At 38.4% G+C, this 22474-nt stretch overlaps 1 pseudogene; it reads left to right on the top strand.

The window, feature by feature from the left end:
- Positions 1–22474, top strand: part of LOC123812506 — a 204241-nt pseudogene that overhangs the window by 74778 nt on the left and 106989 nt on the right.

Genomic DNA, 22474 nt, shown 5'->3' with positions numbered 1-22474 from the left:
GCAGTGTCCTCAAGGAAAAGCAGAGTTTCAACATCAGGGAAGAAGTGAAATGGTTACTATATCTGGAAACAAAAGGTGTAGTTCAGGTGTCAGAGACAGGGTGGGAGACAAATCACAGGAGAGGCAGACACTCTGAAGTTTATCTGCTCCGTGCTGGTCCCAAAGCTGGCAGCATTTCCTTTACTCAAGAGAAACTTCTTTTTGGGAGATGAGTGGATGAATAAGTCACCCAATTATAACACTGTCAACCAACAATATTTATTAAGAATTTCATACAACCTAGGCTGTAGGGACCTAAAAAAGAATGAGTTCCTCCCCACGAATTGTTCTCAGGCTAGTAGAAGGGACAGGTATATAAAAATAGATAAATTCCAATATATGTCCTGGAAAATACAGTAATTATGTGCAAACTGGGCCCTAAGGTCAGAGCAGAAAGTGAGATCTAGACAATTTAAGGCCTGTGTGCTATTTCAATTGAGGCATGGGCTATAGAAACAGTCAACTTAGCACAATTTCAACTCTAGCTACAAAAGGGTCATATATCCTTTTACGTAAAAACATTAAAGCTTTTCTCTGGAAAAAAACCTATTTCCCATAAGACTTTTATAGATATAAAGAGAAAGAGCAACCGTTTACAAACGTACTCCACTCTCCCTCATTTAAACTATATTTCATTCAAAAACTTTAACAATACCAGCGTTTTATCTGCCATATTATTTTTAGATGTCTTTATATAAAACAAAATGTGTCCATTAAGTGCTACCTGCTTTTACTATTTTAAGATGCCAGATGGTTACAAAACAAAACACTATTTCTTTCATTTTCCTGATTTCTTTTAAAAATATAATACCATTTGGTATATTTACTTTCTAAAAGATGTAATTTGAAGCAGCAAAATCTCATTAGTAGAAACAAATCAGCCTGTGTCTGCCCTTTTGCTTCCTTTCTTCATTTCTTCAAAGGCCCCACAGTAAAGGAGAAGATGACTGCTGACATCAATGGGGGGCAGCGTGCGGGTGTGTTTGCGGTAAAAACCGAGTCTCTGGGGCTCAGCCTTGTTCGAACAGGCCCATGGCAGGATGAGAGGCATTGGACATCAGTATCAGAGAGACCTACATCCACATATCACCTTTATAGCTTATTAAATTTAGAACCTTCAGAATGTTCATCAATGTCTAAGAACTTCAATTTCATCACCCAGATAATGGAGCTCACGTGGTGCACACACCCTGCACTGTGAAAGTGAGATGATCATTCTGGCAAATGGCAGGTGCTCAGTGAGTGCTAGTTCTCCAACCCTTTTCCTTTCCTCCCAACCCCACTGCCCCTCCCAACCTGGTCATGGCCACATGCCCCAAACCCCAAATAACAAAATTACATTAATCAGCACAGCAGGTATTGTTCTGCTAAGGGCACCAGTGCATCAGCAAAGGCAGTCGACCATATCCTGTGTATTAAAATGAAAGAACATGATTTTAGAATTTAAATGTCATTAATTTCTATTAAAAATTAACTACTTGAGGATTTTCTAGCAAAATTAATCCAAGCTAATTGAATAGCCCTGAAGAGCAAGAAAACCATCAGGGCCATTGCAGACAATTGATTCAGTTCCTACAAAGTTAAAAAGCAAATTGTAGAGGGTTGTTATGACAATCTTCTCCTTATCAGCATGAATAAGAGCTCAGAAGCTTCATCCAAAATTCAATAGCAGAATAGTATCTTCACAACAGCCCTAAGAGGGTGTGTTTTCATCATAAAAATAACTTGCCTTAAATCCTCTGCAGAAAGAAATAAGATATAAATTTAATTTTTCATTCAGTAAAACTTCCCATTTTTGACATCAAAGTCTCCTCTTTTAATTGAACAAGAATAATTTCCATAGAAAAGTTCCCAAGAAAAACAACAGTGCATTTGATTAAAGTAAACCACAGTGCTGAGTACAGTCTCCAGTGAACCGAGCACTTAATAAAGGTGCAGGAAATGGCAAATGAGCAGTAAAAGCAAGTAGGCCTTAACAACATTTTACAACCACACATTAATTCAAGTGATTTTTTAGAAATCCATTCAAGACAGGTAGATATTTTTATGCCAATGGTGTGGGTGAGGAGGCTCAGAGAGGGTGACTTACCTAAGGCCACACTTCCTAATTGCACTGGAGCCCAAATCAGCTGATTCATTTGTGGGCCTTTAAAATCTTAGTGTTGGAATGCCCACCCCCATGGAGGTTGTTAAGTTTCCCGGCCACAACAGAATCCTATCAGTAACATTCCTGACATGTGGTTATTTGGTCCCTAACAATTCCCATGACTCACTCCTTTTATAAGGTCACTATTGCCATTTCTGAAATGTCTTCTTCACAATGAACCTAAATCTTCTCCCCAGTTATTTTTATCCTCCCATCCTGCCTACACAGCATAAATCCAATGCCCCTTCCATAGAAGAGCTGGTCCCAGAAGGCTCTTTGCACTTCAAAGCTAAAAACATTCCTTCCCCCAATACGGTTTCACCGTCAGTTGTTGCTATGGGTAACATGAAGGTACCATGTCCAAAAACCTTTGCTCATTTCCACCTTCCCACTTCTTCCCACCTTTTCATTTTTATGTCATATCACCCCTGAGATATTTAAAACAGAATCATAAATAGACTGATAAATAAAAGAATGTTCGGTTATATGACAACCAGTCACACAACCATGATCTTCCTGAAACACCTGGCACTGTGCAGGGGAGGGTGTTTATAATCTACACGTGTAAGAATCAACAGAGTTATCAGATCTCTTTATCTTTTACATTCAAATACAAAGTTAATCAATTGTGTGCACAACAAGCATTTATCTGAACACCAATGTCACGCCACATCCTATGCTAGGCTTTGTGTCAAGCACTACCCCATAGAGGGATCAGTAAGACCAAGTGTCTACTCTGAAAAGGAGTAATATTATTATTATCAAATACCTTTCATTGAGTATTTACAATGTGCATTTAAGTGCATCACATGCACTAATTCACTGAATCCTCACAATGACCATATGTAGATGTTACTGTAATTACTATTTTCGGATGAGAAAACTGAGTCCCAGAGAGGTTGGGAAATTCTTCAGCCTCTCTTTCTTTTCCCACCCTTCTTTTCATTTTTCTCTTTCAATTTTTGTGGTTCTTACTGGCTGCCCAATGTCCTTGCTAATGTTAAGTACTGTGAGGTTTTCTTCATTCACTAATTTACATTAGTATGTACGTGAGTACCAGGCTTCTGCCCTTCCTACTTTCTTGACCCACTTCCCCTCCAATGCATAAAAATGACCAAGGTCAGCAGTTGGGTGCCCCAACTCTGACTGGATGCTTGAACTGAACAATGAGATATAGTTTAAACAGTCTGGAGAGTATATAATATTTCAGAGCATCTGTTCCTCATCACGCCCAACACCGTTCATTTCATGCAACACCTGTAGTAGGTAAGAAGGGCAGATCAGAATAAGCAGTGCGTGCTATGACATGGAAGACTCCATTTGTAGATGGTGCTTTACTACATGTGCTTTGGGGAAGAGGGGCACAAGTGTAAAAACTCAAGGATTCCTTTGTTGGCAATTTTATCTTCCAATCTTATGCAGAATCTTTCCATCTTCCTTGTTGGCACATCCAACAGCAGCTCATCTCGGATTCCGCTACACAATGCCTAGTCTGAAGGACACACAGGGGTTAGCCTAGAGAGGGAGTGGGCAGAGTGCAGGGAGTTGGGGCCTTCATAGCAGGGGCTGAGCATGTGCCAAGGCCCCTAGATGAGGAGGCTTGGGGGATTCCAGGAACAAGTGCTGATTTGGAAGGGAGGGGGAGGGAGCACCGTCAAGGAAGAACTTTCTAATGAGAGTATTATTTGAGTGTCATGAGGAACCACAATACACGTAACAATATAACTGATACTCATACACTAATGTTCCCTATTTAAGTGTTATAAGCATTAAAGACATCTTTATTTAAAAGACAGCATTACAAAGAGTTTAATGTCATTTATATTTCTCTTTTCTGAAAAATGTCTTCAGTTCATAACAAATGCAAAAAGAAAGAAAGGCAGCATGTCTCTAATTAAATTTTTAAAAGGGAAGCAGCACTACAGCAAATGCATGTACAGATGATTCGCTTGTGAAATTTCATTTGACAGACATCACAATCCTCTTTCTAGTCTTTGGACCAAAGGCCATTTAGATTTTTGGTTTGTGTGTTTTGTTTTTTAAATTAAAATTGGACCTTAAAAACACAATGTAACTAAAAATCTACTAAAACTATAGGATAATTTAATTTGATATGTATATTCTTAGTTTTAAGTTCCCTTTGCATCCATTTGAAGCAGGCAGCTGGGCCTTATTTAGTAGTCTTACAGGTTAAGTATTTTTTGTAAAGGTTCACTTCGACCCAGGTAATCTGAAAGAAAAAACTAAGAAATCTACCATCTCCAATCCCTGTCTGACACTCTGAGATGATCAATAATTCCAACTCTCAGTCTTTGCAGGGGTTAATGTTATATTACCATGAATTCTTCCACGAAGAACTTCAGTGGGAGGGGTGATCTGCTATCTTTCTGTCGTTGTGGGCGGAAAGGACCTTGAGAGGCTGCTGTGCTGTGAAACAACATTCAGTCTTTAGCTGAGGCAACTCATTTACCCTTCAGGGTTTTGATCTGCCCATACAAGAGTTAAACTCCATAATCTCAAAGGCCCTCCCCCTCTCATAAGCTGTGAATTGTGGATGACTTGGTTTCCTCCTTTACAGAGTTGGAACGTAACAGATAGCCTGACCCTAAGGCTATTATAAGAAGTCTATCTTTCCACAGCAAAAGGCTATGCCCTTTTAAGTAAATTGACATACAGCTGGAAATTCATGTTGATAAAGTAGAGTACTGATTCATTTTAGTTAGAGCGCTCACATTTTTGATGGAGTCCTCTGTTGAAACACGGGCCAGTGTATCCATTCTAAGCAACGAAGAAAAAGAAGAGGTGCAACTCTGAGAATAAGTGGGCAGTTACAGAACTCCAAGATGTGTGAGAAAGTCCTGGGGCTTCATGAGCTGATGAGGGCAGGGATGGGGAATGGCAGAAGAGGAACGAACACAGAGAGTCAGAAGGGACAGGGAACTGATGTGTCCATTACTGCATGGCCCAGCATGTCACTCAGAAGGCCCACATTGAGCCATTTTTTAAAGATTTTACTTATTTCTTTTTAAGAGAAAGGGGGAGGGAGGATGAAAAACATCAATGGGTTCCCTCTCCTACACGCTTCATGCTGGGACTGGACTCACAACCCAGGCATGTGCCCTGACTGGGAATTGAAATGACCTTTTTCTTTGCAGGATGATGCCCCATCCACCTGAGCCACACCGGTCAGGCCACACTGAGCCACTTTGTATTCTTTCCTCATCAAGAGTTTTAAAGTTAAATTATGCAGGAGGTTTTGAATACGGGGTTTGTCCATTCTCTTTCACAAAATAACAAGATTCACCACAAAAACATGCACCAACTGTAATAAAAATGGAACACAAATGTCATCTCAACCACAATCCAAAAACATTTGGCTCAAATATCGGTCAGATTAATCCATCAAATCAGTGGATTAATTAATCTGTCAATAATCCATCACATTATTCCTGATTATTCTACGAAATAATCCCATGCCTTCCTCCATATTTTAGCCATCTCTGGAGACTTACATGCCCTGGCTCTCATTTTTCAATTTATGCTGAATTCTTATCCACTGCTTAGCACCCTCAACACCCTTGATCCCACCCTTCTTCCTGTTCTGCAGTTGTTCACAACTCTTGTAATTAGCAGAACAGTGAAAGGTGGTATGTCAGGGGTAGGGTTACCACTCAGCATTGCCCAGTCAACAACTCAACCTTTTCCTAAAAGACCTCTCTACTTCCTTCCCTCCGAGAATCCTCATGGGGTCATTCCACTTAGGTCGCTCACTATTTACTTGCTCCTCTGTCCCTCTCTACTCCCCACAATGCCCAAGAAAATTCCAGATAATCTATTATTTAGAGCAATTCAATTCTCTCTAGGCCTGTTTTAGAAACCAAAACCCCTTCCCAGTTTTGAATAATCTGAACCTTTTAAAGAGAGTGTGAGATTACAGTCTTTCCTTAAAAATGATTGGTAATTCTTAGGTAGTAGTTGTGTTTTCAAACAATGACATTTTCCATTTAAAATATATTCAAGTATGTACTAAATCAGTGATGGTCAACCTTTTTCTTCTCATGGCACACATAAACTAATTACGAAAATTCTTCAGCATACCAAAATATATATATATATATATATATATATATTGCCAATCTGACAAAAATAGGTAAAGTTTTGATTGATTTACAAAAAAAATAGTAATTACCTACCCTTTTTGCTCCAAAGTGACTTTTTAAAAAGTCAGGTACCTACATTTGTATATAAAGATTTCTGGTACCAAGAATTAACGAATCAAACACAACCTTATTATGCAATGTGACCAATAAGATGCAACTCTATTATATGACCTATATATTTTTATTCAAGACAGGGCATTCACACCAGAGGACTGCTGTTGTGTTGGCTGTTGTCATTTTCTATTTGGCAATCTAAGAGAAAAGAGGTCAGTGCTCCTGACTTAATAGGTATTGCATGTTTTAAAAATTCTTGCAACACACACGTTGAAAACCACTGCCCTAAAGGATGAGCATCAATCCTAAACAAGAGTTAGCCCAAATGTATTACATGGCTTCCAAAAGTGGCATCCAGAGTGTATTGTTCTTTATATTTTAATAGTTATTCTCAAACATTAGCATGTACCCAATCAACCAGAGGGCTTGGTAAAACACAGATTGCTGGGCCCATCTCTAGAGCTTTGGTTTCAGTAGACTTGGAAATTTGCACTTCAAACCCGTTCTGAGCACTGCTATTACTCTGCCCCTTGAAGGACCACTGCTTTAACAGAAGTCCTCATCCCTTCCACCTGAGAGGGCAGGAAGAGCAGCAGAGTACCTTGACTAACATAATGGCTGGAGCTTTCTGCTGAAGGTGTATGTAGCAAATACTTTCACTTGTCCCCTGTCAGCCCACACACAGTGATGAATCATTCTGTTCCCACAGATTCTATTCTATTTCCTTAAGTTCCACGGAGCAAGAGTTGGTGTGGTCTGCATATTAATCATTCCTCACAGACCCCATCATCATGGCACTTCTAAGGATACGCTCAGGTCTTACATTATAAATGTGAAATGGTTTAGAAAATGATGCTCATTTTCCATCCCTATCATTTCCCCTTAATCATCATGATTGTTGCTGATTACTCCCCCAGTGCTGGTGGGGAGAATGTGTAAAGAGTGAGAAGTTTGAAGGAGATAAAAGCAGTTGATATAGTACACGATCTTTCATATGTTTAGCATTGAGATGTGACAATAATTTTTGTACTCTCTGAGCAAGTGGCAGATGGGTGACTTCTGGCAGAGAAACAATTGATGCCGATTTGATGGCTGCCCCCACAGCATCATTAACAAGGCATTGTAAAGGAGAACCATAACCAAAATTTTAGCTACTGTTCAGCATCAACTGTTGAGCATCTTCTCACCAGCCAGATTTCTCCCAAGACAGGCTATTTCTGCAGGAATCCTTAAATTGAGCAACCTAATCAATAGCCAAGCATAAGACACAAAACCACACACTTAATGACAGGCTCTATAAGCAACATCTGCTGAAATTAAAGAACCACCTTCACAGTTCGGCATAGAAAGGGAAAATGCTCCTGTACTATCTTTTCCTGCCTCCTTTGCCAAATATTTGGTTATTTTCAGAGACATCTCTAAGGGTTCAGGACCTTAATGTTTATAAAAGAATGGCCAGTAATACCCCTTTAAAAAGTGGGTTCATCGTGGAGTGTCAGATCACATCAAGCTATGCAAGCCACTCCCACCATACCGGAGAATGCATGAGAATAAAACTTAGAAGATGTTTCCATTCCCAAGGCCAGGGTTTAAAGGTTTACATTAAAAGACTGACTTATGAAACTGATGCTTCCTGTGAACTGGAACTATTTTATTCTTTTAAGTTTCCATTATATATCCTTCTGGGGGCAAGTGGACTTTCAGGGTCTGTCTTTAGATAGTATTTAGTCAATTTCTCACACACTGGGCTTGTTGGGTATCTATTTGGCTCTTTAAGAAAATGATTTGAAGACATTACAATAAGCATCTTATACCATAATTTAAAATTATTATTGATAAGAAGGCTGTTAAAAAGTAGGTATATTAACTTGGTAGCAGCACCTGGTTCCTAGCAAAAAATTCTTGAGAGTTTTCTATAAGAGGAAAAAGAAAATTAAACAACCAAGCAGAAACAGTCTTTTGATTGAAGGAAAGAATCATAAAGCCACTTTCCTCCAGTTTTACTCTGAGCAACTAGATTGAAAAATCAAATGAGAGGTCTGCATACAATTAACCCTGATAGTCTACATGATGTGAATGCAAATTTATGGCTAAGAGGGGACTTCACAAACCTAATACACTAATGGTCACAGTGAGCTGATAAGGGATAAATTAAAGATGACTAGAAAACATATTTCTTTTAAAACCTTTTCTAAGAGAATGATGGCCTCATTAAAGTTACAATGTCTTAACTGTACAAGTTGAACTTATACATCTTATTCTAAAAAGATAACATGTATTCTAAAGATACATCCCTGAATGGCCATGGCAGACCACCATCCTGGTGTTCAAAGCCTTCCTCAAAAGTTGGCTCCACAAGTCCAAGGTCGTGAACTGATAACAGATGTATGACTTTCAACTTCCGTTACATCTTCCTTCTCTCGTGTTTGTCTCTATCCAAAACCTCATCAAAACATATCAAAACCTTTCTGACCCTTTTGCTTTATGGACTCAAAACCAATTTAATGTCTATATTGCACTCATGATTTTAGATACAAAAATAAAAGAAATTCCAAAACAGCCAATAGTTCTCCTAATTAATATTTTTAAATACTAGCTGAAACACAATTTATGCACCTAAAAACAATATTAACACACCTATTTTTAAATGAGATAGTAGTCTCTAGACCCTCAAAAACATTTTCCTTTCTTTAGTCAAAATAATTTTCTTGATTTGCTATGAAGTATATATCCAATCCTAATTAATTTATTACTAATCTTAATATATAAAGCTACAACTTTAAAAAAGATATTTCCAAGTATGAAATCAGTTCATTTTAACCAGTATAGAAAAAAAGAAATAAAATAGCATAGCATAAAGTAGAAGGGAACAGAATAAAAATTAATAAAACATACTGCATGTAGCAACTGAAATACTGATTACTGAAGTTTTAGAGTTTTATTTCAGTTGCCTGTGCATATGTGCGTCCATACTAGACCATGAGATAAACTGGGTCGTGGCCAAAATATTTGGAAAAATACTGTTCTAAAATATGCTGACACTTACTTTTATTACATTTACTTTAAAAAGTAATGGCCCTGACCAGTATGGCTCAGTTGGTTGGGCATATCATCCGGCGAAGAAGAGGGTCGCTGGTTCGATTCCTGGTCAGGGACACATGTTTGGGTTGAAGGTTGGGCCCCCAGTCAAGGGGCTACTGATTGATGTTTCTCACATCTATGTGTGTCTCTCTCTCTTCCTCCCTCCCTTCTCCTCTCTCTAAAATAAATAAATAAATAAAATCTATTCACAAAAGAAAAATGAATATGGATTAGTAGATGATCATTTGTTTCTACATCTTAGAAACTATGTACAATGTGTAGGCTGGCTGTCATGCTCATCCTGCCAGATGAAAGAATTTGCTTCTGAAGAAATTGCTTATAATATGTTGAAGCTAAAGATTGAGCAGCCCAACATCTGGTGCCTGGAATATCAATTTACGAGTATCTGAGTCACTTTGGCTTTCATTCAACCATGTGACCTGCATTTATCAAGACTAGTTTATACAGATACCATGTTAGGCACAGGAAGAGAAATGGTGAACAGAAAAGTCAATATCCCTATGATCCCTGCTGTCATGAAGCTTAGAGTCTAGTGGATATTAATCAGATGAATACACAAATACAGTATCATTATAGCTGTAACATGCTACAAAATATAATAAAGAAGATAACGAGGAATCCTCACCTGGTCAAGAAAATAATAATTATTAATATCATTAATAACCATATATAACATCTTATACCAATATAATTTTACTGATATGAACAATATTTAGGTGGTATTAACTTCCTTGAGGAAATGACATCTGAACTGAGATCTTAGGGATGAGATGTCGTTTACTGCATGAAGCAGTGTGCAGTGAGGGCTGGGGAATGAGAACATCCCAGGCAGAGGACACAGCAGATACAAAGCTCCTGTGGCAGGAGGCAGCCTGCACACTGCCAGGGACAGAAAGAATGACAGTTGTCTCAGCCTGCCCCAGAGATCATATGGGGAAAGCATCTTGTCACATGACCTTACAGGGGTTAGTGGGAGTCAGAACACGCAGGAACATGCAGCCTTGTTAAAGATTTTGATCTTAACAAGGGGGACAGCATATAACCAAATTTCTCTCTTGAAAAGATTACTCTGGCTGCAATGTGGATAAGGTTAAGGGAAGAACAAGAATGGATGTGAGAGAACTGGTCTGGAGATTATTCTAGCCTGTAACAGTAATCCCTAGTATAGTCCGTGTGAAAGGTTCTGCTGGCTTATGCTTGAGGGTTTGGCCAGGTGCACTCAAGATATAAAGAAGCTGTTAGGGGGTGAAATAAGCAGATGACTGACCAGACTTGAAAGAGTAAGTAAGAGAAGTACTTTCAGGATATTTCCTAGGCCTCGTGTTTACAGACCAGTGGTGATGTGGAAGAGGGTTTTCCATGACTGATCTTATCCTCTTGCCCTCAACTATGGTAAGGTAGAATATATATATATAGATAGATCTACTTTATATATATCTATATACTTATATATCTATATATTTATATATCTATATATCTATAGTATCCTTAGTATATCTATACTAAGATATAGATATCCTTAGTATCCTTAGTATATCTATACTAAGATATACTAAGGATACTATAGATATATAGATACTATAGATATATAGATACTATAGATATATAGATATAAAGTAAATCTGTCTATATATATATATATATATATGAATGGCAGATAAACACTTTTTCATTTTAATATAAAGCAATGGATATATCCCAAAAAGGGAAAATATTTGGATAAGCAGGTATGGTATTCAGAAAAAAGGTATGGGCTGAAGATTTTAATTTTAGAATTAACAGAAGATAGTAGGAAATTGACAATAGATGGGATTATTTAGGAAAAAAGATGAAGTGAGAGGAGATGAGGGAGAAGAGGAGGAGCAGAGACAGAAGGAGATGGCAGGGGAGGGAAAGAGAGGGGAGAGGAGGGAAAGGGGAGAAGGAAGCAGCATTGGGACTGACTGAGCCTGAGGAACTACTGGGTGCGTGGCTGGGTAGCTCAGAGGAGGAGCACACAGGGAGGTTGAAGAAAACCATGTGCCCAAGTCAAAGGAAGAGACAGTTTCAAGGAGGAAGAAGTGGCAGCTGAGAGATTAAACAAGATGAAGACTGGGAAGTATTATTTAGTTCTGGAACACTGAAGGCATCAAAGAGCCCAGTGGTCAAGAAAGATTATATTATTAAAAGCACTGACTGAGCTTCTATTACACAAGTGCTGAGAATTTTAAAGCTCAATTATGAGTAAAAATCACATACAGTATTATTATCAATGGCCTATTATTGGGACCCAATGAAAGGGTAAACAACATCTCCTTTTATAACAATAGTATAAACAACATTTTTTCATTTTTTCCATGATTGATCATATCTTCTTGCCCTTAACTATGGTAAAGTAGAATTACATATCCATATGAATAGCAGATAAGCATTTACTTTTTCATTTTAATATAAAACATAATGTTTCACCTCAATAGAGTTCAAGTTTCTCTGACTCAATACATTCAATATCCTTCACAATCACAATTCAATCTGAAAGCACATCTCATTAAAAACATTCTCTGTGTGCTGCTGGATGAATGATTTCATAAATTGCATACAAAATCCAGGCCCTGGAATACTGAACGGAAGAGGATTCTGATGAGTAAACATCTGCCATTTTTAGTTCATTTTTATTGTGCACACTTGCAAGCTTATTCAAGTTTCTGATCAGAGTTACATGCAGACTTTTATAAACATTCTGTAAAGCCTGACCACAGAAATGTAGTCAAGACATAGAAATTTAAATTTCAAAGTTGGCTGAGCATGGCTGCAACCCAAATCAGAAGAGGAAATGTTATACTCCAGTAGATTTTCAGAGCACAGAAATTGTACCACAATTTCAAAAGAAAGCATTAGGCCAGCAACAAATGGAAAGCTACATTTATAGAATGCTTTTAGACTTAAAAAAATTAAAACAATCATGTATTCATTGATTCATGTTCATATTTATTGTCAACCATTTGTTGAGCACTAAGCCGCAGGTCTGAATGGACAGCATATGTTCCACGTGACAGGGAAATGGCCATCATGCCAAGGCTGTGAAGGAAAAGACTCCAAAAGTAGGAGGGTGTATCTGGCTCAGTCGGGGGGCTGGAGGATGACCACTGTAATGCCAGCAGCTTCCATTCATTTGGCACTTACTACTGTGCCAGGCTCTGAGGGACCACCCCATGGACTGTATTAGTTGATCCTGGAAGCAATTCTCTGAACTGGGTAGTAATGTCATTATTCCCATTTTAAGATAAGAAAACTAAAATAAAAAAACATTTCTATTTTGTTGGTTTGTTTGTTTTTAGTATAAATCACAATGTTTAGAATGGTTATTCTTAAGACATCAAGAAAATCTAAAATCTGCTCAGCAAAATACTGATAATAGAGGAGGCAGGCTTTTAGAAATGTCATCACTAAGAAACGGTTGTGATCCGGTTATTGCGCTGGCGTTCGCAGGTATCAGTTGTTTCTTGGGAAGACTCTCCATTCACCCCAAGGATGACAGATTAAGGAGGCAATAGTGTACAGGATTGAAAAGAAATAAAAAATAAATAGCAAGGCAAGAATAAAAAGATACAAAACTGAATAACACTGGGTAGTGTTGTATCAGCCACTACATGGCAGACCAGAGAGTGAGAGACACGCACACACATGCATATGCCATCTACAACCGAGGACCTAGCCTCTCCCTACTCCTGTAGTAAACCTTCACACTCAAGATCAGGCCTCCTGCTCAGTAGATTACAGTACTTCTTTCTGACCCCTAAATCTGCTTTTAAAAATACTGTCAGCACTGGCTGGTATAGCTCAGTGGACTGAGCATGAGCCTGTGAACCAAAGAGTTGCTGGTTCAATTTCCAGGCAGGGCACATGCCTGGGTTTCAGGCCAGGTCCCCAGTAGGGGGCGCACAAGAGGTGACCACACATAAATGTTTGTCTCCCTCTCTTTCTCCCTCCCTTCCTCTCTCTAAAAATAAATAAATAAATAAATAAAAATTAAAAATAAAAATACTGTCAAACCCATCTCATTTGCAGCTGTAACACAACACTTCTCTGTCAAATTTCTCTGCTGATTCTCCTGCACAGAGTTCTCATTTCTCTTACTTAGTTCCAAGGCCTCCTCCTTACACAGAGGCTTTTGCCCATGTCTCCTCTCCTGCTTTATTTACCACCACCTCAGCCTCTGCCTGGCCCACCTAAATCCCCTGTCTCATCTCTTCCCTTCTCCTAATTCCTTCCTCATGGCAGCTCTACTCCGTTTCTTCTGCCCGAACAACTCTTAACTGACACTCTCACCAATAAAAAATTGTTACGGAGTTCAGCAACATTTGGGAAAATAAACTCACTCTAACTTAATGGCATAGAGAAGTGAGTTTCAAACTCTTTTAGCTACACAATCCTTTTGTCAGTGAAATTTCTCCCAGGATCCAGCCACTTAGGACTAGGGCCCGAAGGGATGGGTAGATGTCTGGGGCAGCCCAGTGGTCTGGGTGGGACCCCAAAGACCAGCAGCTCTCTGGGTAGCTTCAGGGTGTGGAGGCAGATCATCAACCAATGCCAAAAGCACAGCCTATTATGGAAGGTTTTTGGAAGTCAAATCAAACATTCAGAAAACCTAAAGTACTAGAAAAACACTTAGAAACTCACTTCTGTAAAATAATAATCAACCATGAAACAAATATTAAAGTGCCTACAATGTGCTGGACACTAATTTGAGCACTTAGGCTACATCAGTGAAAACCAAGGTCCCCTGCCCTCTAGTCAAAATCTAGCAGGAGGAGACAGACACCTAAGATGCACATAATACATATACAAATGATACAATTTATTAGAAGGTGATGGGTGTTGTTGGAGGTGGGGAGCAGAAAGGGAATGAAAAGGACACTGGGAGTTCCAGACAGTGGGACAAGAACAGGGAGGCATGTTGCAACCATAAAGAGGGCAATCAAAAAAGGCCTCCTGAGTAAAGTACCATTCAGCAAAGGCCTAAAAGAGGTGAGGAAGTTAGTCAGGAAAATGTTTGAGGGAAGAGGTAGTGGTATCTGGCTTTAATTGGTACTTTTTACTGAACCACTTACAGTGGGCCAGGCAAGTTGCTATTAAGTTAGAACAAGTTAATTCACAGAAGAGTTGTGAAGGCAGTGGAAAGAACTTCCATATAACGTTCAAGCAGCTTTCCTAATGATAAGGTCTTTAATAACATTTATCAAAACTGAGAACTTAACATTGGTGCAATACTATTCATTAACTAACTTCCTGACTTTATTCAGATTTCAGAATTTTTCCACTAATGTTCTTTCCCAGTCCAGGACAGAATACTGCATTTAGTCAGCATGCCTGTTTATTTTCCTCCAGTCTGTGACAGTTTCTCAGCCATTCCTCGTTTTCATGAAGTTGACACTTTAAAGCAAACTGATCAGGTATTTTATAGAATGTCCTTCAAGTTGAATCTTTTTTCCTGTGCTTTTTTTAATGAATAAATGGGGATTATAGATATGGAGGAAGAATGTAAAGTGCCCTTCTCATTTCATCCTATCATTGGTACATGATATTAACAGGACTTACCACTGGTGATGTTGAACTTGATCACTTAGTTAAGATGGTTGATGTATGCCAGGTTTCTTCATTGTAAAATTCCTATTTCTCTCTTCCATAATTCTTTAAAGATTTTATATATTTATTTTGAGAGAGATGGGGAAGGAGGGGAAAAGAGACAGAGAGAAACATCAATCTATTGTCTCTCCCGCCCAACTGGGGACCTGGCCTGCAACCTGGACATGTGCCCTACTCAGGAATTGAACCCACTGTGCCATACCAGGTAGGGCTCTCTTTCCATAATTTTAAAAGGTGAGTCACTATATCCACACTTAAAGAGAACTGAACTACACCTCTTGGAGGGGGTCATATAAAACAGTTTGTGTACTTACGTTAAAATCACCAGAGTAACTAATAAATCTTTGAGATGAGGAAGACAGTTTGAGGCTGTGCACATATCCTCTTTCTCCTTCTCCAAGCCTGGTCTTGTATATTTCCCACCCGAGTCTTAGAATCAGCCCTTTCTTCTTTTAACAGAGAACTGTATTCAGAAACTGTCTGGGACCTAGGGATGCTTGCTGCTACTGAAATGTCACTGCTTCTAGGACCTCTCGGCAATGTGCACACACATATCTCTATTTATTTCTGCATCTACATGTGTATATACTTAAATTAACACTGAAGGTGTGGGGATGCACATTCCACCTCCTTGAGAGTGGAGTGCTCCATGAATTATTTAGAATTTTTCTGCATAGGAGATTCGTCTCCTGTTCTCCATTTATTTATATTACTGTACACTCAGGAATCTTTATTTCACACTTAGGAATATAATCCAATACTTCATTTTGTTGCTCCATTTGGACCAGCCCTGGTACTAGCCCTGGCCATTGGGAGCTCTTTCAGTTGGTTCCTGACTCCCTTTGATATACCCTGTCGTTGTGGGTTTTTTCTTTAACACTCCCTCACTTTCTGGCACCAGGCTCATTTGGTACATTTCTTGACCCAGTCCTAGAATCAGCTATTTCTCCAAGGATTCCTGGTTTCCTTTATCCGACAATGGTATTAGGAACTCAAATCTGGGTGCTGGATGTGCCCTACATTTTTGAGCTAATAATTTATCATAAATATTTTCAATGTGAGTATACAAGTTAAATAACCACATTTTCAGTTATATAATATTCCACTGTGTAGATAAACCATAGCATCATCTACTGATGGATATTTTTACTGTCTCTAAATGTTTTGATATTATAAACAATGCTGGGATAAACTTTCTGTATTAAAATCATTACTCTCATGACTAACTATTTCCTTAGGATAAATTCCTAGAATTATAAATAGTGAGTTTAGGACTTTAAATGCATGTTATGACAAAGCCTTCCTGAGTCCCACCTACAGAAAATGACTGCCCATTGCTCCACACACTCTCCAACATTAGTTACATCATTATTTTTATCATTTCTCATTTAATGGATAAACCATTTTGTAGTTGTAATTGAGTACTAAGATGAACAATTTTTTAAATATATAATCCTTATTATATTTTTCCTATTACCATTTAGCCCCCTTAAGCCTCCCCTCAGCAATCACCACACTGTTGTCCATGTCCATGAGTCCTTTTTCATTTTTGCTCAGCCCCTCTATCCCCTAACCTCCCCCGACCCACTAACTGTCATCTGTTCCTCATCCATGAGTCTGTCTCTGTTTCGCTTGTTAGTTCAGTTTGTTCATTAGATTCCACATATGAGTGAAATCATATGGTATTTGTCTTTCCGTGACTGGCTTATTTCACTTAGCATAATGTTCTCCAGGTCCATCCAGACTGTTGCAAAGGATATAATTTTCTTCTTTTTTACAGCCAAGCAGAATTCCATTGTGTAAATGTCCCATAGTTGTTTTATCCACTCATCTACTGATGGACACCTAGGCTGCCTCCATATCTTGGAGACAGTAAATAATGCTGAAATGAACATAGGGGTGCTTATGTTCTTTTGAATTCGTGTCTTGGGTTCCTTCAGATATATTCCAGGAAGTGGGAATACTGGGTCAAAAGACAGATCCATTTCTAATTTTTTGAGGTATCTCCATACTGCTTTCCATAGTGGCTTCACCAGTCTGCATTCCCACCAACGGTGCAAAAGGTTTCCCCTTTCTCCACAACCTTGTCAGCATTTGTTTGTTGATTTATTGATGATAGCCATTCTGGCAGGTGTGAGATGATAACTCATTGTGGTTTTAATTTGCATTTCTCTGATGATTAGTGATGTTGAGCATCTTTTCATATGTCTATTGGACATCTGTATGTCTTCTTTGGAGAAGCATCTATTCAGGTCCTTTGACCATTTTTTAATTGGGTTGTTTTTTTGGTGTTGAGTTTGGTGGTGTTTTGGTGTAAGTATATTATAAACTTTGGATATTCACCCCTTAACAGATGTACCAGCAAATATGTTCTCCCATTCTGTGGGCTGTCTTTTTATTAAGATGAATAATGTTTTAAATATTTATTTGCCATTTAAACCCCCTTTAATTTTTTTTGTCTATTCAAGTACTCTGACCACTTTTCTATTGGTAGACGTTTTTTTAAAGATTTTATTTACTTATTTTTAGAGAGAGAGGAAGGAAGGAAAAAAAAGAGGGAGGGGAACATCGATGTGAGAGAGAAGCATCAATCGGTTGCCTCTCACAGGCCCAGATCAGGAGCTGAAGCAGCAACTCAGGCATGTGCCCTGACTGGGAATCAAACCAACGCTTTTTCGCTTTGCAGGACAACACCCAACCAACTGACCCACACCAGTCAGGGCAGTAAACTTTTTATTAATTGATATGTATAGTCCTTGTGCATTACAGAAATTAACTCTTTGACTGTTACACACATATTTTACCGCCTTCCACCAGTTTATCATTTGTCTTCTGATTTGGTCTATGGCCTAGACCATTTCTTTTTAAACAATAACTTTCCAAATACCAAATTCTATAAATTTAAACTAATTTATAGATTTTTTTTTTGCCTAAGCAACATTTACACTTTACAATTTTGCTCATGGACTAAAAATGTGTTTACTCTTACATTTTTGCATTATGTGGCAAATCTCAAAAAGAGCTGATGATGTATTATTGATTCTGACACAGTCATGAAAGCACAGATTATGCTACTATTAAAACTTATATTTTATGACAGGCTTGTCAGGTTTAATTTATGACTCATACACATTTCTGGCTCAGTAGCCACAAGTTATCTCCTTTTGAATCTTTATGATATAGTACATTTTCTTGCCAGATTATTTTTTCAAGCATCTTGACATATTCTAATAAAAAAAAATAAAATACACACCAAAAATTGATAAATAGGAAATATCATTTTAAAAGAAATTTCAAATATATATGTTCATATACATATACATCAATCTCCATTTATTTCTCATGCTAGTTTTGTACTTTATAAATATATTTTTTTAATTTTTAGAAAATTATATAACATGAAAATTATGTTGTCACATTTCTCTAATTTTCTTAAAATAAGAAACAAGCACAACACAAAATGGAACTGATGAAACCACCTTCTTTAGAGTAGCAGTGACATTTCAAATGAAGAGAAAAGTGTGTTTGTGTGTGTGTGTGTCCTAGGAATTGCCTAGGATGGTGGGGTTGAGGAAGAGCTGTCTGAGAACATTCTAGTCACGTGCAGACATGGTAGTGGGAAGACATATGGCACATTCAGTAAACAGAAGTAACGTAGGCAGGGCCAGACAACGTGGGCCATCGAGTCTTGTTAAGGATTTGAGTCCTTAGCCTAAAAGCAGATGGAAGCACATGTCAGTGACTTGTTCAAATTTATTGTTTTACAAGATGCCTGAGTAATATAGAGAATGAGTGAAAGGGAAGTAAAAATTCCTGAAGACCAGGATTGAGGCATGTCAGTGGTCTGGGCTACGATGATGGTGGCCTCACTCACTGGCAGGAGCGGGCTGGAAACATGGAGAGAAGGGAATGGGTCTGGCGTAGAGCTGGCATGCAAAATCCACAGCACTTAGCGATTTGGTTAAAAGCAGGGAATGAGGGCAATGGATGGACAGCAGTGCCTAATCACGAGATGGGAAAAAGTAAGAGAGAAGTGTGGTAGGAAGGTGAGCATGTTTTATTTTGAGCTTTGCAATCTCTTAGAAATAACCAAGAAAATATGATGTCACTGGAGCTTAAAAACAAAGTTTGAACTGAGGTTCTATAATGAGCATAACTATCACATAGATTCATAATTGAATCCAAGAGTGTAGTGGGGCTACTTAGGGAAAGAGTATAAAGCAGTGGTTCTCAACCAGGGGCAAGGCAGATATTCTGCCCTTGGGGGATTTTTGAAAATGTCTGAAAACATTTTTTGGCTGTCACAACTGAAAGCATCTAGGGAAGAGAGACCAGTATTCATATATTCCTATGGCTAAATATCCTACAATGCACAAGACAGACCCCTACAACGAAAACTACCTAGACCAAATGTCAGTAGTGCTAAGGCTGAGAAGACCGTGATGGTCCAGGAACAGAGATTAAGGAAGAACAACCGCAGAATTTGGAGGAATGCCAGGAGTGTCTGGTGCTGGGAACATCAAAAGAAGCAAGTTTTCAAAGAAGACATGGGCAACAAACACTGCCAGATGTTGCTACTGCAGAATGAAGTATTGCATATACTGATTCAGAGTCTAATTAATACAGAAATTGTTTTTTATCACTTCCCCTAAAATACTTCCAAACCTGTGTTATTTTTCAACAGGCCACAACACAGGTATGCATTTTTAGAAAAAAAAAAATGGAATTTTGCATCACTTCTTATAAATCCCAACTTTGGTCACCTTTCTAAATTTCTCCATTTCTCAGATGTTCACCCCACAGAGGACGGAGCTGATTTTGTGTAGAAGCTGTAAGAGTCAGGAGGGGAGAGAGAAGTAGGGAGTTTGCGCAGGAGAAAAAACGACAGCCTTTACATGGAAAAGAGCAAAGTCCACTTACAAATACAAAGGACTCCAAATGAACATTCAAAGTTTGTTATTTGGAATTCTGTGTGCATCTTCCCACAGAGACAATGCTGTAAGAAGTAACTAAACTTAAGAAAAAACTACTCAGCTGGCTTTACCCATAATATCTTTTGACACTGCTGGCAGCGCAAGCTGTAGAGGACCCTAGTTTCAGGAGGTTCAGGTGCATTTCAAACAAACAATTCAAGTGCCTTCCCCTCTTTTGGGAACACCCTTGATCCCAATTTTGTCAAAGCTCATCTGTTCCTCAAACACTTACGGAGTACCAGTATCACTGTTTGTGTAGTGCCTGCGTCCCCCACTAGGGGCTGAGCTCCATGGAGCCAGCACCATGCCCACTCTATTTACTACTAAACACTAAGAAACTACCATTACTGCCTGGCATTCAAAAAACAAAAATTGATTAATGAATGAATGAATGAATGAATGATGAGCAAATGAATTAATATATTTCTATGTTTTAAAATAATGCTTGCTGACCCTGATATATTTCAAAAGAGTGAATTATTATGCAGAATTGCCAAACAAACTTTTAAAAATAGGTTGGCAGTATGAAGAATGCTGTTTTGAGGCAGAAGGCCACCCATAATTAGGCCAGTCCTGCCTGAGAGCCACCTGGGGGTCAGCCTGCTTCAAATGGTATGTGCGTGTTTGTAGTTATATTTTTATTCCTCCCTTTCAGATATTAAAACATCTATTTCTGCCATGGCTGTGGTGGTGGTGATGCGAGTGTACTGCAAATTAACAAACAATTTTTAAATTTAGGGAGAAAACAGTCTGTTTGATAATAAAAGAAAATCTTCAGGAGAGGCAAGTTTTTGAAATGTATGGAAACCTACTAACAGGATTACTGTATTATCGTAAACAATTTTATGCAAAGAAACTTCCACATTGGACTTCAAAAGGGAATGGAATTAAGACAGAAAAAAGTGGGTCAGGTGGAAAAGACTTTTCTGATTAGGAAAAAATAGTCATCAGGGAGCATTTTACAGTGAACTCAAGCATGAGGCCCTTGGAAGGTGCTTTTCTCAGAACTAAACAGTGCCATTTAGACCAAGGCATAGTAGAGAATGAAAGCATCTTCTCAACAGCAAACAGGCAGGGAGTGGCAAGAACAGGGCAATCCGTAGGAAGCCAGGCCATCAAGCTGTCAATTAAAACCACAGCCAAAAAAAAATGCAGACGCACTTTTAATGAGCCAGTAAATGTGTAGGAGTCTAGGACTTTTAGATGTTAACTGCAAAAGTAGGTTTAGAGTTGTTCACGTGGAAAAACACTACAATAATTAATAAATAATAATACAAGAATAAACTCTGTTTCACGTACTTACAATTGTAAACCTACTTCTGCCCCACCCTGTAAAAAGGTCTATCTGAAAACAAACAAAAAAAGATAGGAAGACCCTGATTAAATAATACTGAATAAAGTTTAGTCGATAATTTTATTCTGGAGTGTATTTTATTAAAGGTTGCCTCAAGTTTAATATCCTTTGGTTTATAATGTGTAATTAGTAATTGGTAGGAATACCATGCATTTTAATAACTATCCCCACATACTCATCACAAACATAACATAAAGGAGTGCTCCCTCATACTCAGCAATCCACACCCAGAGTAACCTTCTGTGGTTAATACTTAGAAGCTATAAGCACTAATGTTCCAAACTATAAACATAGTGATATAATTTTAAATGATATTGATAAGAGCTAACAATTATTGTGTGCACATGAGGTGCTAGAGGCTTTACATATATTTCATCTACTCTTCACAACAAACCCAGGATAGTGGTATCAGAATTGGACCCATATTCTAAATGAAGAAGAATAAGGAATAAAGCAGTTAAGTAACTACCAAGATTCCAGCTCAGGGCTAGAATCTGAAGCACACATTCTTCTAAAAGCTCTATCAAGTAATGCCATACGTAACAACAAGGACATCTGGAAGGCCCACTTAATTTCTCCGTGCATGCTTTGAGTTCTTGTTTCCACTTCACTTTCAAAACTACTTGTTCTTCCATGTCTGTACACTCTTCTGGATTAACTGTATCCGCTACCATGGCTTCCACTTTATCTCGAAGTTGAAGATTCCCAGCTCTTGGTCCAACCCAAGCAGTGCTCCTCTACAGGCACTGTCATAGACATTTCGACTCGGATGGCATTCTGCTACTTAAAGCTAGACATGACAAAAACTGAACTCAGTGTCTCCAACCCATCCCCTCAATCTACTTTTCTTGCCTCTAGAAATATCTACATTTCTTTCAATATTTAAGCCAGGAATTTGGGAGTGAGCCTGGACTCCTCTCTTCTCCCTCAAATCCTACATCCAGACAAACCACAAGTTCTTTTGATTCCACCTCCTGATTAACTCTCCTATCAGTCTAGTCGTTCTGTCCATACGAACTTC

This window comes from Phyllostomus hastatus, unplaced genomic scaffold (assembly GCF_019186645.2).
Source record: "Phyllostomus hastatus isolate PE091 unplaced genomic scaffold, TTU_PhHast_1.1 phas_scaffold_93, whole genome shotgun sequence".
NCBI classification, from domain to species: domain Eukaryota; kingdom Metazoa; phylum Chordata; class Mammalia; order Chiroptera; family Phyllostomidae; genus Phyllostomus; species Phyllostomus hastatus.
Note: the sequence above shows the minus strand (reverse complement) of the source record. Positions and strands in the feature narration are given on the sequence as shown.